The sequence below is a fragment of the Mirounga leonina genome, unplaced genomic scaffold (assembly GCF_011800145.1).
Source record: "Mirounga leonina isolate KUSES-001 unplaced genomic scaffold, KU_Mleo_1.0 Mir_493, whole genome shotgun sequence".
Classification (NCBI taxonomy): Eukaryota; Metazoa; Chordata; class Mammalia; order Carnivora; family Phocidae; genus Mirounga; species Mirounga leonina.
The window spans coordinates 463321-485282 of NW_023270780.1; positions in this window are offsets into that span (position 1 = coordinate 463321).

Genomic DNA, 21962 nt, shown 5'->3' on the forward strand with positions numbered 1-21962 from the left:
AAGAAAGAAAAAGAAAGGAAGAAAGAAAAAGAAAGAAAGGGAGGGAGAAAGGAAGGAAGGAAGGGAGACCCATTAGGAGAAGAATCCAAAAAAAAAAAAGTCTCTAACAGCAACACTCTTGGTCTGTAAAATCTGTATTTAGACCTTCTTGGCTCCTTCAGTAACAATAAAAGTAACAATAATCAACATACCATTTACTGAGCACCCAGTATGTTCCAGGTGGCATAAAATATGCTTTTACATATGTTTATTGCTTTACCCTATGTAAAGCAGGTCTTATTTTTTCTATAAGCAGATGAGGAAATTCGGACTCAAGTTCACACAGTGAATAAGTACCTGAGCCAAGGTCAAGTGCGCCTGCTCCAAAGACAGGATCTTTGTACCACATACATAAACCACATGTACTCTTCCTCTTGGACTGAGGTCTTATATGAACAAGTGCCTAGAAACTGTGGACATGGCAGGGCCTGCATACAGATTCAAGGATGCACAAGGGAGAAAAGCACCAGCCCCCAAGGGCTGAGCATCTTGTAGCTCCCTTCTAACTTCCCCCCCACCCAACACTCCCATCCCTACCATTCATCTCCCTGTTAGTCATAGACCCTGGAGGGTATGAGGGAAACACGCAGTTGGAGCACAGGCTGGCCCAACCCTGGAATGGAGCCTGATGCCCGTGACATTCATCAACTGGTTAATTTCAGAAAGGCATCCATTTGCACCAGCTGCTTAAAAAGCTCTCTGCCCTCAGGAGATGCTCAGCCAATCACAAAGCAAAGGCAGGGAGTTTTTCTGGTAACCATGTTCAACCCGGTGTCTGTCTGCTGCTTGTTTGGTTGTATAATTTCACCGAAGCTCAGGAGAGTGGAGAACACAGTTAAAATGAATGATCTTATTTCCTTTAAATTAGTATTCTTGTACTAATGGCTCACATTTGTCCTTAATGCACATGTGCCCTATGAACCTATGACAATGATGATGATGATGATGGTCATGATGAAAATGATTGCTATTGCTCTTTATATGGTGAGAGATGCCTGGCTGTTTCTGACAGATTCTCTCCAGGTGGCTGCATCTCATGTGTGTGTTTGGAGGGAGGGGAGAGGGAAAGCCCCCACAGGTCTGGGGTCTATGCCTGAACCCTGTCAGTTCAGGTTCAAGCCTCAATTGAGAAATTCCTTTTGGAAGTGATCAACCAGAATGCAAAAACATTCACATAGAGAAGGACAGATTCCTCACCAATCCCCAGAATTCATTCTCAGGCCCAACCAAGAGACCAAATGCTTTGTGATCACAGATTTGGAATAAAGGGCATGGGATGTCCTCAAGGGTGAGGGCGGGGGCTGTGGAGGGCCAGCCCTTCCTCCACAGCTAATACTTATCAAGGTCTCTCACTGTGCCACGCACTGGACATGAATGACCTCAGACTCTGCAAGAGCCCTAAGAGAAGGGTGCCGGTTATCAACCCCATTTTGCTGGTGGTAAAGCAGAAGTTTGAGAGGTCAGCTTGCTCATTCAAGTTCAGGTGCGTCTATCTACAAAGCTGACACTCAGCCACCTGCTCTGTCCTCTCTCTAGGGTTAGGGCTGCTTAAAGAGCTGGAATTATCTGTTCATTATGGGACCACCTTCTCCCCTGCATAGTACTGGAGACTTCTGACTGATTTTTGCTTACATGTTCCTTTTTATGGTCTCTATGTATCCAGCTGTCTGGCTGCATTTGACAGTTTATATTTTTGTTTTACACTCAATGGTAGAGGGGCGCCTGGATGGCTCAGTTGGCTAAGTGACCTACTCTTGATTTCAGTTCGGATCATGATCTCAGGGTTGTGGGACTGAGCTCCAACAGCCTCCGTGCTCAGCAGGGGGTCTGTTTGAGATTTTCTCCCTCCTTCTCCGTCTGCCCCTCCCCCGCACTGGTATTCCTGTGCTCTCTCGCTCTCCCTCTCAAATAAATAAATAAATCTTTAAAAAAAAATAAATAAACTCAATGATCGATTAGAGAAAGAATTAAAAGTTAGGCCAGAAAAAAATACGTATAATATAGACATATTAGAAAGTTGAAGGTGATGGTAGAAGGGGGGGGGGGAGGAGTAATATAAATACGCAGATACTGCATTCATTCACTTATTCAACAATAAATCTGTGCTGAATACCTACTGTGTGCCAGCTACTGAGTGCTTAGAGCTGACAATTAAAGATGAACAGGACTAGTCTATGCCCTCAAGTTTCCCACAGTATAGCAGGGGTGGGAATGGGAAACACTAATGAGCCAATGTACAGGGTATTTGGAAGCAAAGGAAAATGCGTGACCTGACCTTGTCAAAGTCTCTGGGTAGGAAAGGGGGGCTGGGAAGACTTCACAGTGCTTTTTATTTTTTATTTTTTTTTAAGATTTTATTTATTTCTTTGACAGAGAGAGACACAGTGAGAGAGGAAACACAAGCAGGGGGAGTAGGAGAGGGCGAAGCAGGCTTCCTGCCGAGCAGGGAGCCCGACGCGGGGCTCGATCCCAGGACCCTGAGATCATGACCTGAGCCAAAGGCAGACCACCCAGGCGCCCTGACAGTGCTTTTTAAATTATATGCAACATCTTCAGTTAACACATTAATAACAGCATAAGATCAGTTGAAGAAGTTCATATTTTAAGTCCATGTTTAGGACAAAAATGTCAATATGGCAAGGATAGCTGATCCTAGAACAGCACAGGGGTTAGGAGCCTCAACCCACTGTACAGTCAAAAATCCACATATAACTTTTGACTCTCCCAAAACTTTACTACTAATAGCCTACTGTTGGCCAGAAGTCTTAGGGCTAACAGTCAGTGAACACATATTTTGTATATTACATGTATTATATACTGTATTCTTACAATCAAGTAAGCTAGAAAAAAGAAGATGTTATTGAGAAATTAAGGAAGAGAAAATACATTTACAGTGCTGTACTTCAAAAAGCCCGCATTATAGGGGCACCTGGGTGGCTCAGGTGGTGGAGCATCTGACTCTTGAATTCAGCTCAGGTCATGATCTTAGGGTCATGAGATTGAGCCCCATGACCGGCTCTGCACTGGGCATGGAGCCTGCTTAAGATTCTCTCTCTCTCCCTCTCCCTCTGCCCCACCTGCCCCCCTCTCTAAAAAACCAAATAATAATAAAAAATAATAAAATTAGAAGAAAAAAAGCTCGCATATAAGTGGGCCTGCACTGTTCAAACCCATACTGTTCAAGGATCAACTGTATTTAGAAATATTAGCTTAGAATTGAATAATAAGATATGCTGAAGTAGAATTAAAAATAATAATAAACTAACATGTATGAATTCAGGCACTAACCTAAGCTCTTTCTATGTACTAACTCATTTAGTCCTCACTAGAATCCTAAGTGGTAAATATGAATACTATTCTCATTCTACAGATTAAAAAACTAGTCACAGATTGATACAGAAGGCCAAGTGATACTTATTATCTATGATGTATGTACCTGAGTACTAAGGTTAGAGCAAAGAGTCAAGAGGAGACATCAAGGGGCGCCTGGGTGGCTCAGTCGGTTAAGTGTCTGCCTTCGGCTCAGGTCATGATCCCAGGGTCCTGGGATCGAGCCCCACATCGGGCTCCCTGCTCAGCAGGAAGCCTGCTTCTCCCTCTCCCTCTGCCTGCCGCTCCCCCTGCTTGTGCTCTCTCTCTCTGTCTCAAATAAATAAATAAAATCTTAAAAAAAAAGAGGAGATATCAAGTTTGAATTAGGACAAGACTCTGCCACATATTAGTTCTGAGGACTTAGGTCTTCATGGGTAAAGTGAATGGGTTGGTAGATAATTTCTGAGATGCTTCCAGTGTCAAACCCTGAAAATCCTTCTTAACTGTGTTCCCAGTGGAATAAAATAAGGAAGGGCAAGAGATGAAAAAAAGAAGAAAGCAGGCTAAGGCCACCAGGGCTTTGGAAGATGCCTCTGGATCTTCATAGAACTTGCACTCCAGAGGTAATCTAGATCAAAATGAATGTATGAAGGAAAAAACTTGTAGAGGAAAAATCAAAAGCTCAGTCAGAGATGGAAAAAGATTCATGGATACAGAATAGCAGAAAACACAGTAAGAGCCTAGTTCATGGCAAACCACCAGTGGGAGAGCTGAGGAGGAGCATGACAAGCAGACACGGATAGCAACACTTCACCGTAGGGTTGCAGGGGCATAGTTCTGGCATCAGACTACCTCAGGTTCAAATCCAGCTCTGCTACTCTGCAGTGTGACCTTGGGCCAGCCCCGCAACCTCTTCTGTGCCTCAGTTTTCCTTGTCTCCAATTTGGGAATAATGTTAATACCTTCCTCATAGAGTTGCTGACTGATAAGCTGAGATGATACACATGTGGCCCTGGCACGTGGCAAAGGGCTCTATGAGTTTAGCCGTTGTTATGAATCCTAAATCAGTGGGAGACAGACAAGTAGCATTCCGGTCTTTTCGTCATATCCAGCCTGATTATTCCTTGACAGAAGTCGTGGCCGTCATCAAAAGGAATGAGATCTTGCCATTTGCAACGACGTGGATGGAACTGGAGGGTATTATGTTGAGTGAAATAGGTCAAACAGAGAAAGACATGTATCATATGATCTCACTGATATGAGGAATTCTTAATCGCAGGAAACAAACTGAGGGTTGCTGGAGTGGGGGGTGGGGTGGGAGGGATGGGGTGCCTGGGTGATAGACACTGGGGAGGGTATGTGCTCTGGTAAGCACTGTGAATTGTGCAAGACTGTTGAATCTCAGATCTGTACCTCTGAAACAAATAATGCAATATATGTTAAGAAAAAAAAGAAGAAGAAGAAGGTAGCAGGAGGGGAAGAATGAAGCGGGGGAAATCGGAGGGGTAGACGAACCATGAGAGACGATGGACTCTGAAAAACAAACAGGGTTCTGGAGGGGAGGGAGGTGGGAGGATGGGTTAGCCTGGTGGTGGGTATTGAGGAGGGCACATTCTGCATGGAGCACTGGGTGTTATGCACAAACAATGAATCATGGAACACTTCATCTAAAACTAATGATGTAATGTATGGGGATTAACATAAGAATAAAATAAATAAATAAATAAATAAATAAATAAATAAATAGATAGATAGATAGATAGATAGATAGATAAATAAATAAATAAATAAATAAAAGAAGTTGTGGCCGTGACAGGAGGCCAAAGTGAACAGTCATTAAGAAGATCCCTGACCGGGGCACCTGGGTGGCTCAGTTGGTTAAGCGACTGCCTTCGGCTCAGGTCATGATCCTGGAGTCCCTGGATCGAGTCCCGCATCGGGCTCCCTGCTCGGCGGGGAGCCTGCTTCTCCCTCTGGCCCTCCCCCCTCTCATGCTCTCTCTATCTCAGTCTCTCTCTCAAATAAATAAATAAAATCTTAAAAAAAAAAAAAAAAAAGAAGATCCCTGACCAACACTGAAGAACCAAGACTAGCTTTATGGAGAATCGAAGGTCAAGGCACGAGTCATTACATGTATCTGTACGTGCATATAGGGGCTCCCTCAAAAATGCCAACAAATTGTACCTCTATCTCATGTCAGGGTAGATCCAGAGCAAATGAGCTTGCTTCACATAGGAGGGAAGAATTTCCTGGTAAGGGATTAGGTATAGAGTTCTAAGCAAGGAGGGGGTATGCGTTTCCTACTTTTTGGAGCTTTTTTTTTTTAAGATTTTATTTATTCATTTGAGAGAGAGAGCGTAGGCATGAGCAGACGGGAGAGACAGAAGGAGAGGGAGAAGCAAGCTCCCCCGCTGAGCAGGGAGCCCGATGTGGGGCTTGATCCCAGGACCCTGGGATCATGACCTGAGCCAGAGGCAGACCCTTGACCCATTGAGCCACCCAGGCACCCCTACTTTTTGGAGCTTTAAAATATAAATACATAAATCCTTATCCTGCTGAAGTGAGGGCTTAGCCAAGGCCCAGCGATGACTCGCAGATGACTCCTTCCAAGTCTCAGGCCTAAGAACCGAGCGTTGAACCCTTTCTCGTGGTTGCTTTGGTTCTATTCTCCCCACATTCAATCACCACTTGAGCTGAGCACCTACTGTGTGCCAAGCACCCTTCAAGGTCCCACATCTCATTCATATTCCAGGACTCTTCTCCTTGCTGGACCTTTCTGAAGCACAATTCCCATCCAATCTACATTCTTATCCATCCTCCAGGAGCTCATTTCTGACACACGAATACTCAAGTCAGCCATAACGATGCTGAGCTTCCCTGGTGCCTGTGCCTGAGGATGGGCAGGTGGAGGTGGCGTGACGCGGGTCCAGACCCTGAGCGCCTGCTTCCTCGGGGTCTGGGTCTCCACACTCACCCCCAGCAGGAAGGACGCCAGAAATCCTGAGTGCAATGCACTGACTTCTCTCAATTTCTCGGGTGCTGAGTAATGGGGGTAAATTAAAGAGAAGAATCGTACAAATAGACCACTTTAACAAATGATCATATCCACACCTAGGAAACACAACAGCAAATCAGAACAACAGGGAAATGCAGCGCGCTAATGAGACCGGAAGGCTGTTTCAGTTTCTGGGCTCGGCTAGCTGGTGTTTTGAAAGGGTGAAGCAACTCAGTTGCAGGAATGTCCTGGGGGAGAAAATTCCACCAGGACCGGCTATTATCAAGCTGTCATGGAGGAGGTGGGAAAAGGCTGCCAAAGAGAGTCTGATTCGCAGACTGCGCTCAGAAAGAGCCAATGCTGGGTCTGATCAGAGATCATCCTCTAAATGCTCGCTGATTTTTTTGAGAAATAAATGCCCAGGGTTACACTGCATCTTTGCAAGCTCCCCAGCCAGCCAGCCCCAGTCTGGGCTTGTGGTTGGGCAGGGGAGAGGAGTGTAATCTGACACCACCACCTGCTGGCTGGCTGGAGGGCTAGCTGGAGGGCAGTAGGGAAGGAAGGCGGGTGTTAAGAATCTTTGTGGAGGCTTAGCTTCCTCCCCCTGCCTTCCCCAGCCTCCCACAGAATTGCTTTTTCCTCTGGCAAAACCCTGATTCTCAGTGCCAAAGTTCTCCACGTGTAAAAGAGGGATGGCGACATTTGTTACCCACTTTTCCAGTGTTTTGCAAGATTTCATATTCTAATATTTATAAAGCATCTTGAAGTTCAGCAAAAGGTGACCATTTGTAAGCACCTTGAACTGTCATTGATAACTGATATTTAGTGAGCACAGACTCAGGACCAGAATGTGTGCTGGGTATTATATGTCATCTCATTCAGGCCTCACAACAGCTTGGTAAGGAAGGTATTGCTATCCCTGCTTTTCTGGCAAAGAAAAAAAAAAAAAGCCCAGAAAAATGAAGTAACTTGTCTACATTTACAAGGTGAAAAGAGTCAGGATTGAGTCTGACCCTGAAGTTTTCCCAGTATGTGGCTCAGCCTTTCCCATGTATCTGGATTGGGTGTCCTTGGACTTTCTGTTCATTATCCAATGAATACCCACCATGTGCCAGCTATTCTTCATTTTATGTTTTTGTCTCCTTTATATCTCTGTGTCTATGTGTCTGTTTTTCTGTTTCTTCCTCTGGTCTCACTCAGACACACACACATACATGATCACGCACCCTGAGCCAGGTGGAGGACATCCAGGTTATGGGGTGGCCAGTAGTTCTGGGCCCTGCCCCACAGAGACGGTTTCCCTGCCCTCCTTCCCCCAACCCAGAGAGTCAGTACATGTCCCCTGCTAACAGGGCCAGTTCGGCGACCTGAAGCCAGCAGTTTGAATTGTACCTCCCCAGGGTGAGCCTTCCTTGGTGAGGTCTGAAGAAGTCCGTCCATTCATTGCACGCTACAATTCGTTTGACAATAAATCACATATTGCTCTGTGACAGCCCTCCTCTTGTTACTTTAACAACTGTGTGGGCCTTGAACCTTCCACATGGTTGTGTCTTGTTCCTAGAAGCAGGAATCACGTCTCATGTCTATTTCTTCAACATCCCCACACATGATAGGCATTCAATAAATATTTGCTCACTTTATATCCCATTTCCTCCCCTCTGCTGGGACTAGGTCTGCCCACTTACCTCTCTTCCCACCCTCTGTGCCTTGCCGGATGCTCCCCCACCCCCACCCTTTCCAGGCTTTTCCCCTCTTCAGTTAACGAGGCATGGAGTCCCGTTTACTTGCTAAGTCACCCTCTTTGGGTCCCATAGGTGGAAAGCACACCAAATTTGGAGTCTCGAGATCTAAGTTTTGGTTACCATAGGACAACAGAGTTGTCGTGCGGGCGGCACGACCTTGACTAAGCCACCAGACTCTCCTGAGCATCCATGTCTCCCACAGTCCTTGTCTCCAGGCATCTCCCCTGCTTGGACCATGCAGTGGGACATCCCTTGCAAAAATCATCAATGTCCTACCAACAGCTTAATCCAACAGACCTTTTTGGCCTTTGATTTTGACCTCTCAGCACATTTGTCCTTCCTGACCAGTTTTTCATAAACACTTCGCTCAGCTTTCATGACATCACCTTAGCCTGATACCCTCTGGCTTCTCTGGCAGCTGCTTCTTCTCATTATTATCATTTCCACTCTTATTACACATAATTAACATAACAGCTAGCAGTAACTGAGGCTTGCTATGTGCCAGGATCTTGCTAAACTGTCCCGATTCTGTTCTATAAGGTAAGTGCTGTTATTGCCGCATTACAGAGGAAGAGACAAAGGCTCACGGGGCTGATGCAACTTGCCCAGAGACAGATGGCCTGAGATGTCTGATTCCAAAGCATATTCTCGCAACAGAAACAAGATGCGGCTCCATCTCATTTGTAGGTTCTCTTCTCTCCACTTTTAGAGTTCCTTGGAGCTCTGGAGAGGGCCTGTTTCTCCTCTCCCCATCTACTCTCCCCAGACAATCTCACCCACTTGACTTTAGTAACCATCAAAATAGAAATACTACTCCACGGCTACCTTCATTCAGCCCATGCTCCTCTCCTGAGCTTCAGACCTTTTTCTCCAGCTCCCCACGCATGGGACAGCGACACGTGAGGTCTCAAACGTGACATGTTATCTTTCCCTCAAAACCTGCTCTTCCTCCCAGACTCCCTCTTTCAGTAAAATCACACGATTATCCACCAATTGCCCAAGTCAGAAAACTTAGTGTCTTCTGTTCTCCATCTTATTCATATTCCTTATTCACCTTCCTTCCTTTCCAAGGCTCTTTAAGACTTGGTTCCTGCCTCTCTAAAAATGTATTATTTTTAAGTAATCTCTACACCCAATATGCAGCTCGAACCCACAACCCAGAGATCAAGAGTCACACGCTCCACCGACTGAGCCAGCCAGGCGCCCCCCAGCCGTATTTCTTCTGATTCATCCCCAGACGTTCTTCACCTACTGTGATGACCCCATTGCGGTTCTGAGAATGAACCAATTACTTCATCGCAATTACTTTCCAACTGTTGATGTAGCCCCGTCTGTTGCAGTATCTTGAGGATCCAGCATAGCGTCTTGTACATCAAAGGCTCTCAAAATAATATTGAATGAATGAATGAACTGCAAAATAGAGTTAATTATAACTACTTCTCTGTTATATTGGGTAATTGTGAAAATTACACGGAATAGTATTTGCGATTGTACTTTGTAAGCTGTAAAATTGTAGAACCCTTGCAACAATAAAAAGTTATGCACTGTTGATCACCCCTACTTTTCCAGAATTTGTCGCCCCCTTTCTGAACCTACCATCTCCTCAACAGTCAAGAGATCATGACTTATCAAAGTCCTTTTGGGGACTCCAGCTGAGACTTACCCCATGCCCTCTCACGTGGAGGTTCCTTTCTGATCCAGGAGCTCCTTGGGTTGCATTCCGCATCATGTTCTGTCAGTTCCATCCCTAACTTGGCTCAATCAGCAGCTGCTGCCAAAGCCTTATACTCACCCCTCCACACCCACAGCTTGACTCCAGCCCAATCCAGTTTGGTTCTTTAGGCCGATTCTCCCCACCTAAGGAGTCTTAGTGACCGCCTTGGCACTGAGGGCTAGCATCTCCATTCCCAAACACCCTGGCAGTAGTCCCTCTTGCTTTCACTCTTTCCAGAAACTTTGGGAGAGGGGATATCCTGACCAAAGGTTCTCCTGGACACGGAGAAGATGATTTGGAGAGGAATAAAATGCTAGTAGAGTTTTAAAGCACAATCTTGATCACTGGATTCAGGGAGAGAGGTTGGAAGGAATGTCAGAAAAGGGGGAAGGGAGAAAGGAGGAGTAGATGTGAGGGTGAGGAGCTGCTGGGTGGTCAGGAGAGGGACTCAGTCCTCCCTGGCCATCCTCCGTACCCTGACAACAGCCCATTTCTGCAAAGCAGGTATCCTCTCTGGCTGGTTGCAAACAGAGGCAGGTGTCCCATTGTCATTTAGTGTTACCCTACTCAAGACATACTTTTGATCTCTTATGATTTAATTTACAAATAGACTTATTCAGTTCCATTTCTGAACTTAGAGGCCAAAATCAGTGGTAATCTCAGGTGATTTTGTTTTACTTTTTTTTTTTTTAAGATTTTATTCATTTATTTGTCAGAGAGAGATCGCACAAGCAGGGGGAGCGGCAAGCAGAGGGAGAAGCAGGCTCCCTGCTAAGCAAGGAGCCCAATGCGGGACTCGATCCCAGGACCCTCGGATCATGACCTACGCCAAAGGCAGACGCTTAACCGACTGAGCCACCCAGGCATCCCTCAGGAGATTTTGTTTTAATCATCACCAGGGGGACATTGTCAATCCAGTGTCAATCACTGGATCGTCTGGTGGTTTCAAATTATGAAAACAACCACAACCACAACAGCAACAACGCCATCGGCTCATTCGCGTAAAGTGGGGGTGTAGATGTGTCCTCTTCTCCAACCCAACACCTGCTCCTTAGACTAACATCCTTTGAGACTGCTTGAAAATTGCCCTGGATGTTCCTTAACCTGATGTTACCTGTATAAACATATGAGGGGAAAGCAGTTAATGTGATCTGCCCTGGACCATCCATACCAGGAATGGACAAGCTTTGAATTCCACAGAAGACTGTTCATTTGGAAATCTGGAAGCATCTAAACACTGTGCGTATGCTAAGGTTCTTTTTCTCTTTTTTTTTGGAACCGACCTCTTTAAACTCCAAATGAGGTGCTGATTGGATGTTCCAGGTGAACATTCCTTCCCTCTATTCACCTGCATGCGGGCATCTTCCCTCCGCCGCTTTGTGTCTCTCTTGCGGCATCGCTGAGCAGAGCCTCTGTCCACCGCACAGCCCCGCCCTGGGCCCAGAAGTAACACTGCTTGTGTAACACTCAGGGTGCTGAGCCTACCTGCACCTTTCCCTGTTTTTACTGTGCAATTTGGGGAAGTGACAGAACTGTCATAATGTGTATATTTAAGTCTCTGAGTTTTAAATTCAACAGAGAAGAGAAGGAGGGGGCTCATGAGGATGAAAAGGGTAGCAGACGCATTTTATCACTTTTCAAGATATTAGTTCTGGAGCCTCATTTTTTGTCACCCTCCAAAAAAAATCCCTGCATAACAACTAGATAGAATGATGAGCAGTGACACCTTGGAAGGCAGCCAGTCTAACACTAACAGTATTAGAGAGATAATATAATTTTAGAACTGGAGGGGCCTCAGACCTGATTTAGTCCAACGCTCTCATGTTAAGATAAGGACAGTGAGGCCCAGGGAGGTGTTGTGACTTGCTCAAGGTCACATAGGGAGTTTGGTCTAGAAACAGCTCTCTGGGCAGGCAAGGCCAGTCTATCCAGACTCAGGCAGGGTCTGTGCGGAGGGCTGGAGGGAGGCAGTGGGAAAGGAAGTAGGGGAGCATGGTGCCGGAAGAAAAGAAGCCAGGAAGGGTCGCAGAGAAAGATGTGTTCGAAGCACCATTTCAAATGGAATGGTCAAGCCCGAGACATCTGGGCATGAGAGGCACCAGATGGGCCTGGAATGGGCAGCAATCAGGCACAGGGAAATTCTCTGGGAGTCAAAGCAACCGGAAGAAGCAGAGTCAAAGAGCCTGATTTGCAAACAGCACAGGGCTCTGCATACAGAAGCTGCAGCTGCAAACCCAAGGATAGAATTTAGATTTATGGAGTGTGGATAGGACTTTTGGTCAGCATCAGTCACCTCAGCCCTGTGAATCACAGCCAAATGTAGATGAGTCGTGTTATTGACCATGATAATAGCAGGATGAATGGTGGCTGTGATTGCCTGTACTGCAATGAACCTTTAAGATGGCTAGAAATTTTGATCCGGCCAGCCCTTGGCCCAGATAATGAAATCCCAGAGACCCAGCGATTGCCATGAGCAGAAGCGGCTTCAGAGACAAAGGCCACTATGCACCGCCCTGTGATGGGGGGGCCCACTTGGTCATGGGTCAGAGCCCAGGTTAACACAGACCTTGGTTGGGGAGGTGTGTGTGTGGTGGGGGAAGGACAGCAAAAGCTGGAGCACGGAGAGAACTGGATTGTCTATTTTCATCTCGTGGATTCAGAAGCCATCAGCGAGGCAGTACCCAAACATGGGTGCTACGGATGCTCAGATGGCAAACCTCTAAACAATTTCCTTGCCGCTGTATTCAGAGGATTTTGTCACAAGTCTTGACTAAGTCACTTAACTTCGCTATGTGTCGGGCTAAATCAACACAATGCAAAAAAACATCTGGATGAAAATGAAATGCCTCTGTCCGTTGTCTGGGTGTTTTGTCTACCTGACATCAAACAGCTGGGTTCTTGTAAACATTTGGATGACGCACTGAATTCTGCATTTTTCATTCAGATCCCAAAATCATAAACTCTCCGGCTTGGCAGGAACTTAAAGGTCATCTAATCCCTGATATTTGGCATAGCCTCAAATGACCTGTTTTGTATTATTGTGCAAATCAAACACTAAGATAGGGGTACGTGTTTTGTCTAATTATACATATTGTATCTTATTTAAACACATGTTTATTTTAACATTTTGTTCTCCTTGGCTGTTTAATTGAATTGTAAATGAATCATTTACAGAGTAAACTAGATTATTATATGTATGAAAATACAATGAAATCCTGTAATTAGCCCAGATGATTTAAAAAAAGAAAAAAAGAAAGCTGCAGGTGCATAAATGTGCATGAACCTCGATGCCACACTCAGCACGGAGCCAAGAGGCTGTGTGAGTTACCTTCCCTCCTGAAGCTTCCTGCTCAGCTTGATAGAGCGGTTTGCAAAGAAGTTTGCTTCACCTCATTTTCACTCCCTTACTTATGGCTGCCATTTAACGAGCTCAAACCAAATGTCTGGTCCTAGACCGAGACTGAAGCAGAATTAGGGCAAAGGACTGTGAAATTCATTAACTCCACAGATCTGCTTTAGCATCTGAATTTTCCTCATCCAGCTGACCAAGGCTGCAAGCCACTCCACCCCCTTCTGCATTCAGAGAATTCCTTTAAAAATGTTCATCCAGGGGCACCTGAGTGGCTCAGTTGGTTAAGCATCCGACTCTTGGTTTCAGCTCAGGTCACGGTCTCAGGGTTCTGGGGTCCTGGGATAGAGCCTGGCATTGGGCTCTGCACTCAAGGGAGAGTCTGCTTCAGATTCTCTTCCCTCTGCCTCTGCCCCTCCCCCATCACAAACACACACTCTCGCTCTCTCAAATAGACAGATAAATAAATCTTTAAAAAATAAAATAAATAAAATAAAAACAGTCGCCCAAATGCAGCTTCACAGAGAAGATGAGCTAAGGAAGCTTTCTCTCCCATAGATTCGGCTTCTGGTCTCAAGCATGTATTTCATTTCCCTGACAGTCTGCATGGAGCTTTTCATTTCTCACAAGTGGTTCTTTGAGCCATTGACTCATTTATCCTGGTAGGCTCCATAGAAATGGGTACAACCAAATTATGATACAGGAGCAAATGGGAAACACACTCTAAAACTAAATAATATGTGCACTGAGTTAAAATGATGGTCCAGGGAGAAAAACAGTGTCAGAAGGTCCAGGAAAAGGAAGAAAGGGTGAAATGAGATCCTAAGTCAATGAGGCAGGGAGATCGAGGAAGTCTGTTCTGGATGGCAGGAGATGTAGATAAGGAGGTTCTTACATTTGCAGTGATGGAAGCTTATAATGGGATAGAGGGAAGGTGGGAGTAAATCAGTCACTCAGACAGACAGACAGACAGCAGTGTGTGTGGGTACCCTCTGTGCACAGAGCATTCTTGGTGCGAATAATGGTGGGGAGTTAGCCAGGCTGCAAAAGACCTTCCCGGATGAGCTTAAAAACTAGTGGAGGAAACCACCACAGCAAACAACACTTCTGTGAACTGAAGAGAAAGCAGAACCACATTGAATAACGAAGATAGGTACAATCTAAGCAGGCAGCAATACAACCACATGCACAGAAAATAACTCAAGCAATCTAGATAGGATAGGTTTAATACATATGTATGTCAGGGTTAACATTTATCGAGTACTTACTATGCAGCAGGTATTGTATTAAGCACTTTATTCACATCTTGTATGTGGGAAATGTGGACTAGCCTGGGAAATCTAAACATCAAGTAATATGCATGTTCATTTTGGTCTGAAATGAAATAAATGAAAGGATATAAGGAAGAGGTGTAGGAGTGGAATTTGGCATCCCAGATTTGACTAACTAGCAGTGACTATCGATGAGCAGCCCTTACAGTGCAGGACATGGATTAATGTGTAATGTGTTCAGATAAGAATGACTTACACTGGGCAACGATTCTCTCTTAGCTTTGGGATGAACAATTCACTGCCCACTGTTTGCATCTCAACACAACGTCACTGTTCTATATAGTTCATTGAGTTTGTAGTCATTCTTCTGAAAGGGTGTTCTACTGCATTTTACGGGGGAGAGTATAAACATTGTTTTAACTGTGAGTGTGAAGACTTGCAAAGCTCTCATGATTTACACTTCATAAAGGCAAGGGGGTCTCCTGATCTTAGAGAGATGTTGAAGTCCCCTGCTGGGGATGAGTAAATTCTCCAGTGTCTCTCTGTGGTCTAGTTCTAGTGGGGTCACAAGGGTCTGTGCGTGCAGTTCTATGAGAGCCACTGTTCTGACAAGTTTGTCCTTCTTAAGTCTCCTGGGGAGTAACATCTCAGGATCATTCAGGGTTTGGGAATGGAGAATTGTAAAATCTATTTTGGATTAGCCAGTCTTTTCTTCAAAAGATACCTGGCCTCGACCTCCCGTTCCCTACTGTGCTGAAGGACAAGGTCCTGGGCTGTTCCCTGAATGAGAGGGTGGCCGTGTTCTCTACCATATGAGCCTACTCTCTGCTCTCTGATAGAATGCATAGTCGACTCCTGATAGCAAGGCAACCAATCTGAACTTCGTCAAGTAAGCTCAACGGAAGTGATGATTAAATAGGGCAATAATGTTCTAGTAGGAATTTGAACTGGTAAACTCCAAAGAAGACTCAATTAGTACCATGAGAAGCATTGAGAAGGTGAATGAAGAGCAGCTGGAGAGAATAGCCTGGACATGCTTGTGGTGAACAGTACAAAGATGAAGGACCACCTCTGGTATCGGATCTCCCCAGTGCCCATAGGACATAACACTCACTGAGAGGCCCCTATTGCCAGATGGTCCTGGGGGCGAGTCTCCCTCCTGTTGCCACAGGTATGCCCCAGTAAGTCCCCAGTGACAGAGGTAGGCTGAGGGGGTGTCTGTTCCTGGAAAAAAAATATCCCAGGACTGTCTACTAATTAGGGATCATCTCATCAGGGCTATTCAAAGGCGGTCCAAGGGCCAGTGGAATCCACCATTGTTCCAGTGTGTGGGAACCAAGAACAGAAAGCCAGAGTAAGCATTTGAAACTTTAATAGGAATTTGACTTTGCCCCAACATCCAGTTTTATGGCTGTTGAATCTAATAATAAAAAATTTGAGCTTGCATTTTGTAAGTGTGGGGGTTTATTTTCACCGCATTTTCCTAGTAATTTATTTGTATCGTGTTTTACAAAATTATCAGCAAATGAAGGGCTGTAAATTGTAAAACAAAAACAAAAACAAAAAAAACCCCAAAACTTAAAAACAAGTCCTCTGCAATAGATAGTTTGAGGAGCACTGATCTAGTCCCTTGTTTTCAAGTTGTAAATCCTTGATCCATGAGTGGATACCAACAGTAACAATAGAATAGAAAATATCAGGGCACGTTGATGTCATAAGGATAAGAATGGTTTTGTGAAACTTTTATTTTTTTTGAGTGTAAATAAATGTGCAAACACTCATGTGTATTTTTGTATATACATATACAGCAGGGCAAGGAACTTGGGATCCCCACGTTTGTTTGTAAAATGTGCTTCTGTGGGGCACCTACGTGGCTCAGTCAGTTGAGCATCTGCCTTCAGCTCAGGTCATGATCTTAAGGTCCTGGGATCGAGTCCTCTGTCGTGCCTGAGAGCCCTGTGTTGGGCTCCCTGCTCATCAGGGAAGTCTGCTTCTCCCTCTCCCTCTGCCCCTCCCCCTGCTCATGCTATCTCTCTCTCACTCCTTCTCTCTTTCTCTCAAATAAATACATAAAATATTTTTTTAAATGTGCTTCTGCTTTTTTCATAGGTATAGGAAAAATATGCACATCACTGGAAAACTATGTATTATCTGTAGAATACCCTTTACATTATCTGATTTTGATTCTATGCTATCTATTGTACAACTCTATAAATTGTAGATAACTGATAGCATTGCACAATAATTCCTGTCTATGAATACGCAAATTCTGTCCCTTCAGGTAGCGGTTCAGATGATTCCCACACCCCATGGAAGAAGCCAGTTTTGCCCCCTTTTGGACATTCATTTCAGTATTCTTGATCTAGAAACAGGTCTGTTCTCTTTGGATTCTCTTTGAACCAGTTGTAACATCTGCCTAGTTCCCTCACAGATTGAATTAAATAAACTCTTTAAGGGAGCGCCTGGCTGGCTCAGTGGGTAGAGCATGCGACTCTTGATCTCAGGGTCATGATTTCGAGCCTCATGTTGGATGTAGAGATTACTTTAAAGCTAAAAGCAATAAGGGGCGCCTGCGTGGCGCAGTTGGTTGAGCATCAGATTCTTGGTTTCGGCTCAGGTAGTGATCTCAGGGTCGTGAAATAGAGTCCCTTACTGGGTTCCGCACTCAGTACAGAGAGATTCTCTCTCCCTCTCTCTCTGCCCCTCTCCCCTGCGCACACTCTCTCTTTCTCCCTCAAATAAATAAATAAATCTAAAAAAAAATTTTAAACAAAAATCAGTAAAAAAAAATCTCTAAGGAAGGCATGAGCATTCTAAATCTGTATGAGAGTCAGGAGTCTACTACTCATGGTAAAGCTTTAATGCCACCATCAGGTTGTGGTGTTCGTTGAGACTGAAGTCAACTCGGGCGAAATGGGACCGCTCCACAGAAAGCAAAGCCTGGGTCCCCAGCAAGGCTGAGGGGCTTCTGCCTGGGTTCGCTTTCTGCAGCTGCCATTACAGGAACTGAAAGGGATTTTTTTTTTTTTAAGATTTTATTTATTTATTTTTGAAAGAGAGAGAGAGAGAGGACGAGCGTGAGTAGGGGGAGGGGGAGTGGGAGAAGGAGAAACTCCCACATAGGGCTCGATCCCAGGACCCTGAGATCATGACCTGAGCGGAAGGCAGATGACTAATGACTGAGCCACCCAGGCGCCCTCGAAAGGGATTTTCATCGTGAAAGACCTTTGTGAAAGACCAAGAACTATCAATGATTTTGATTGCTGCCCCATAATAATCCCTCCCATGCCTTATTCCTGTAATATTTTAAAACACACATACTAGAGTTCAGAAAATGTCAAGATACAACTGAATGTAGAATAGGTAAATTAGAAGTATAAGGCCTCAGAGAGAGCAAGAATGAAGAGCAGCCTGAGAATCAAACATCTAGATGTTAGCCCAGCTTGGGCCCTAATTAGCTATATGATCTTAAGCAAGTTACTTAACCTCTCTGGGCCTCAGATTCTTTACCTGTACTTTGACCTAAGTGAATAACTTGGATTTGGGGGGGGGTGGGGGTGGGGGGAGGGGAGTGGGAGTAACAACAGTTTTTTCAAAAGAAAGCTTGCACACAGTCCCAATTTGCAAAACAATGACAGACACTCTCTCCAGTTGGGTGTCTGCTGGGTTTCAGTTCCCCACACTTTGGCTGGCGCTCAGGACCCCAAGCACAGCCTCAGAAACATGGAACTCTTCCTAATGCTGTGATGTTACAGTCAGTTATTTTGTCTCTGAGTTAAACATATTTAAAAATCCTTTCCAGGTTGTTCCACCCTTTCCTTCCTACCCCCACCCACTTGACAATCTCCAATTTTAGTTCTGACCTTTGGAGTGGTGCTCCCATCCTCAGTTCCTGCAACCCCCGGGATCCACCCCATCCTCAGTTCCTGCAACCCCCGGGATCCACCCCATCCTCAGTTCCTGCAACCCCCGGGATCCACCCCATAGCTCTAGTTCAAAACATATCCATTGGATTCTAATAATCTGTTTAATTATTTGCTTCCCCTACCAGCCTGTGAGTTCCCAGAGAGTACAAGCCAGGTCTCCACACCTTCATTCTGGGCTGCCTCTGTTCTCAGTATTTATCCCCTGGGCTCTCTCCTCCATCCCCACCGGTGATGGACCTCCTGCTCAGGGCTTGCTCCGAAACCTCAGGCTCACGTGTGCAGCTACTTGCCAGACAATTGCACTCTGGGTTCCTCATAGTCTATGTTCAAAAGCAACATATCCAGAACTGGACAGAGCTTCCGTTCAGAATCCTCACCATCTCGATGAAGGGAGCAGCTATTACCCTGCTGCCTAACGCAGAAATCCTAGACACCTCTCTTTACTCATTGCCACACCCAACCAGTTACTTCTCCGTCCAATACCACCTCCTCCAACTCCTGGCTCCACCTACCTCACTCCATTTCCACTGATGTTGCTCTAGGATCCATGACCACAGGATAATAGATAATTCTGATAGAGCTTTTGGGGTGCCAAGTGTTGTATGTATGTATGCATGCATGCATGTATATGAATAAATGAATTAATTAAGTAAATCCTCTTCATACCTTAGCTCCTTCAATGTTCATGGGTACTTGGTAGTTTAGCGGTTAGTAGTCTCATTGGACGGTTAAGGAGATTAAAGGCCAGAGCGAATAAATAACTTGCCAGAGCTGGGAAGTGTTGGAGCTGGAACTTGAACCTGTTTTTCTCTAATGCTAATGCTCTAGCCCTTGACCATTCCATGAAGACTGAAATATGGATTGGTGTTGTGTCCCTACCACCAGCCTTGCCCTTTGAAGTCCTTTCTCCATTCTTATAGCCCAGGGCATTTTTTAAAAAATAGAAGTCTTATCCTGTATCCTCCACTTAAAACTCTTCATTGTTTTTCCATTGCCCTGGATGCAGTACAAACTTGTTACTAGCTCACTGGGCCCTTCACAATCTGGACCCCATTAACCTTTCTGATCTCTTCTTGCCACTGTCACCCTTGGTTTCAGTCACACTGAGTCATTTGCAATTTTGAGCACAAACCTCACAGGGTCTCCCATCTGTACCTCTACACCTCCTTTTTCCTGTGCCTGGCAAATCCTTGGCCCCTAGTCACACTCCAGTGCTCAGCTTAGAACTGTTCACCGCTGAGAAGCTCTCTGTGACCCACGCCCATTCCCAGAGCCCCGTGGATTTCCTGACGCTATTGCCCTTACTCTACGCTGGAAGTACCTGTTTATTTGTCAGTATCCTCCACCAAAACAAGCTCCCAGAGGGTGGAGACTGCTTCTGATTTATACAGTCTCATACTTTGCTATAAGTTGAGTTCCTTCAAAGTAGGTGAGGGTTCTTGGCAGGGGATTTACTGAGGGAGTGCTTTCAAGTGAAACCTGTAGGAATGAGGGAAACCGAATAGGGCGAGGAGAAATCAGCCTTGGGTTCCACTGATGTCTAGCCTCAAGCTGGTCCCAGCGGGAGCTTGATGTCCCAGAGGGAGCACAGACTGTCCCACCTCCAGTGAGCAAGGGGGCTAAGCTCTTATCCCCAGCTCCAACAATTGGCTATCGGTTGCTGGCAGCCCTCCGGCGGTGGGGGGACAGAGAGAGAGTGAATCAGGGACATAACCTGGGGACAGTGCTTCCCCCCTTGCAGGCCTCTAGAAAAGGGTGCAGCTGTGAGTCCTTAGTGGCTAGCAGGTGGGTACACCCTCCAGGTAAGAGGATTTACTACACACCCCAGCAGCTGGAATGTAGCCTGCCACATCACCCTCAATAAATATCAGAGGGATAAATGACATAAATTTTTTTTAAGATTTTATTTATTTGAGAGAGAGAGAAAGAGAGAGCATGGGGGGAGGGGCAAGAGAGAGAGAGAAAGAGAGAGCATGGAGGGGAGAGGGAGAAGCAGGCTCCCCACTGAGCAGGGAGCCCCATCTGGGACTCAATCCCAGGACCCTGGGATCATGACCTGAACCGAAGGCAGATGTTTAACCGAGCCACCCAGGCACCCAATGACATAACTTTTTTATTCATCTCTCTATTTCTTATTTATTCCTGGCTTAATGATTTTTCTAGTGAATTAAATCCCCTAATCTTTCCAACCTTGATTTTATTTAAAGCTCTCCAGTTTTTTTCAACCTCGCCTGAACTCTAACCCTTTTACAGGGTTGCCAAACTTGAGTAACTCTAGTTCCTCAATGTGTTTTCTTAAGTACTAGCCAAATATGTGCATGACTATTAATGTTCCTACAACTTAGTTAGTTGTTAAAGGTCTGACTGGTCCCCAGTCAGATTGTACACATCTTCTCAAATCCAGTAAGATTTCTGGGGAGAAGTTTTCTGTCATACTGGCAATTGTGGGCAAATTTGATTTTTTTAATTCTTTTTTTTAAGATTTATTTATTTCTTTGAGAGAGGGAGTGAGCGAGGGCGGAAGGAGCAGAGGGAGAGAGAGAGAGAAACTCAAGCAGATTCCACACTGAGCACAGAGTCCAAGCCAGGGCTCAGCCCCACGACCCACGAGATCATGACCTGAGCTGAAATCAAGAGTTGGACACTTGACCCACGGTGCCACCCAGACACCCTGACAAATTTGATTTTTAGACCGTTTGTCTAGAATGATTTGCTCCAGAATATCTACATATATCCTTCCTGGGGGTCTACCAAAATACATATGTCAATTCTCCTTAGTGTGTATATGTGTTATCAGGGTAGGGGCCCTTCCCTAGCAGCTAGCTGCTGCCTGTTCAGATGGCCTAACATCAATAGCCACCTCCCTGCCTGGGAAGGTAGAGAGGCCCCCTGTGGAGGGAAGGAGAGCTATTCCAACAAGAAGATTCCCTTCTGCTCAAGAGGGCCAGGGTCCTGGCTTTGTTCCTCAAAGACATTTTCTCTCGGGGGGAATTCAGCCCCGTCAGACTCAGCCAAAAGTTAAGAACCTTCAAGGTGGAGACTGGATCTTGTTCATCTTTACATAACACTAGTAATACTTCACACTTAACTGTTTAAATGTACTTTCACATACAGTATCTCATTTGATCCTCACAAAAATCACAGAGAACAAAGAATTATTGGTCCCATTTTACCCGTGAGGAAACTAAGACATCTAGAAGTCAAATGACTCACCTAAGATCACATAGCTATTAGGTGGCAGAGCCACGATTCAAAACCAGGATTTCTGATGCCAAACGTGATGGTCTTTTTAGGGCACCCCCCTGAGTAACGTGAGGCCAGCATGCCATATGCCCTCATTAGCTGTTTGTTGGATTGAATTACCTATGGCTTCCATTATTCATGCTTAGTGCTCCCCTTCTTTAGTCTAGGTAGCAAGGAATACATGATGGGCTAGTCTGTATCAGTTGAAGCATTGTGCCAATGAGGTCAAGGTTTTTGGTTCAATTCTCAAAAGACCAGTTACTTCTGTCTCAAGACAGTAGCAATCTTAGTGGGCCCTGGGTGGCTCAGATGGTTAAGCGTCTGCCTTTGGCTCAGGTCATAATCCCGGGGTCCTGTGATCAAGTTCCGCA